This window comes from Adiantum capillus-veneris, chromosome 2, assembly GCF_014529385.1.
Source record: "Adiantum capillus-veneris isolate H3 chromosome 2, ASM1452938v2, whole genome shotgun sequence".
NCBI lineage: Eukaryota > Viridiplantae > Streptophyta > Polypodiopsida > Polypodiales > Pteridaceae > Adiantum > Adiantum capillus-veneris.
In genome coordinates this window covers 24526783-24529015 of record NC_140932.1, presented here as the reverse complement: position 1 = coordinate 24529015, position 2233 = coordinate 24526783, and the positions used below count along the sequence as shown (strand labels likewise).

The window sequence follows — 2233 nt, the reverse complement described above, 5'->3', positions numbered from 1 at the left end:
CCTATCGCTCACCACCTACCCTGGCCTCAACATCAACATCACCCGCATCATCTTCGGCAACAACGGAAGCTGCATTTGATCACCATCGCATGCATCGACCTGCCTCATCATGCACTTCTCTTCATTTATGGTCATTTGTAGTTAGATTCTGTATGTTGAAATGAAATTCTTGTTCTCTATGATACTAACTGCTTTCCCACACAAATGTTCTCTCTCTCTCTCTCTCTCTCTCTCTCTCTCTCTCTCTCTCTCTCTCTCTCTCTCTCTCTCTCTCTCTCTCTCTCTCTCTCTCTCGGAGTAAAAAGCAGCTCTAAAGACTCCTTCTCACCATAACAACACAATATAAAACTTAGATACACCTCTTCAAAATTCCTCATTTGAGATATCAAAAGCACAACCTTAATCCCAATAAGAAGCTTGGATACACTCATATTAAAATGTCCCAAAAGTAAAAGAAATCGTAGCATTCAAAATTAGCTTGCGCTCAAAAATTTCACATGAGCATAAGCCAAGCCTGATTCAAAAGACTCTTTGTGTCAAGAGACCCTAGTGCTATACCTCAAAAGGGAACATCAATCTGCAAAAGAGAAGCCTGATCAAAAAAGAAACTCAAGCCATAGTTCCCTTTAGAGCTCCTGCTTTTTTCTTGGCTTCTTCAACAATAGATAGCTTAATACCCTTGCCTCTTGGTAGTGTCACTGAAGGCTGTATTCCTTTACCAATAGTAAACACATTGCCAAGCTGGGTGGAAAACTCTTGATCGGCAGTATCTTGTACGTGCAAAATCTCAAAACTTCCCTTATGCTTTTCACGTTGCTTGATAATCCCAATCCTACCTCTGTTGCGACCACAGTAACCATAACAATGTTGCCAATGTCAAACTTGATGAACTCTACAACCTTTCCAGTCTCAATTTCAATTTTAATGGTGTCATTGGCCTTGATAAGGGGATCTAGATAGCCAATGGTGCACCTATCAAATGTAGTGATGTAGGGAATCCCCTTCTCACCGAAGGAAGCAGCTCAGACCTTGCATAGCTTGTACTTAGACTCTTCAAGCATGATGGAGTGCAAAGTGAATCTTCCCTTGCTATCCTAAAGCAATCGAAAGTTCCCTTCAGTTTTTGCAATGGACACAACATCCATAAACCCAGCACGGTAACACTTGTCCGTCCTTACTTTCCCATCCATAGAGATGAGTCGCTGCATCACAATGGCAACCACTTCACGATAGGTCAAGGCATACTTCAGCCGATTCCTCAACAAGACAACCATCTGCAGACATTCCCTGGTCTTATGTGCTTGCTGCATGGGACGTGGTGAGCCGACAATTGCTAGCATGTCTCAGAGGTGATGCTCAACAGAGAGGTGACATATCCATAGCTCAGCTAGAGTTGGCATCATGTCCAAGAGGTAGAGTTGGCCAAGGAGTGCATGTAGTAGCACTATTGTGCTTAGACAATAAGAAGCAATGGCAAAGACTGAGAGTCATCCATTGTAGGAATATCCGGTTGATTCGACTCCCTCTCTTCAGGTGAATACTATCAAGATGCGCTTGAGTGATATAAATTGAAGCTCCACTTGCGGGGATGCACCCCTAATGGGGTTTTCAAGCTGAGACTAGAAGGGGGCAAGGATCATGAGCGCCTTCCCAGGGTTCTGAAGAAATAAGACCAGGACTAGGTTGGAAGGACGGTTGTCTGAAAGGCAAGGCTGGCAAGGATGGTTGTCCGACTCCGAAAGGACATAGAAAATAGGAAGAGCTCTATGAAGTCGTCCAAAGGAGCAGAGTAGCGCGTCTGCAAGGTGTTTCGGAAGCTAAGAGAAAAGGCTGTTGCTAACTCTCTCGCCACTTCAAAATTGATTCTCATCTCCTATTTTACATACAATGTCTTCCGGCACTCGCAAGGGTTCTTCTTCTTCAACAAGGTCCACAACCATTGTGGAAAATGATCCAAAATCTCCTAAGTGTGGAGATAGCAACACAACCACCCAACCAACGACATCGGAAACCATGATCATGGCGTACTTGGTATCATTGCAAGAGACCGTAAACAAACAAGGCGAAGACTTACGAGCACTTGCAATGGAGAATGGCACACTAAGGGTACTTGTGGTTGAGAATGAGAATCTCAAGAGGACACTTGAGATGCAAACAACACGTTTGATGCAACTTGAAGAGGAAGTCAAGGAATGTAAACGCTCTCTTGTGGACTTGAATGCTTTGAAGGAGC

General features: G+C 43.9%; 1 pseudogene; it reads right to left on the bottom strand.

The window, feature by feature from the left end:
- Nucleotides 1-609: 609 nt before the first annotated feature.
- LOC147462519 (small ribosomal subunit protein eS4 pseudogene) lies at nucleotides 610-1292 on the bottom strand (annotated as a pseudogene).
- Between the last annotated feature and the right edge of the window lie 941 nt (nucleotides 1293-2233).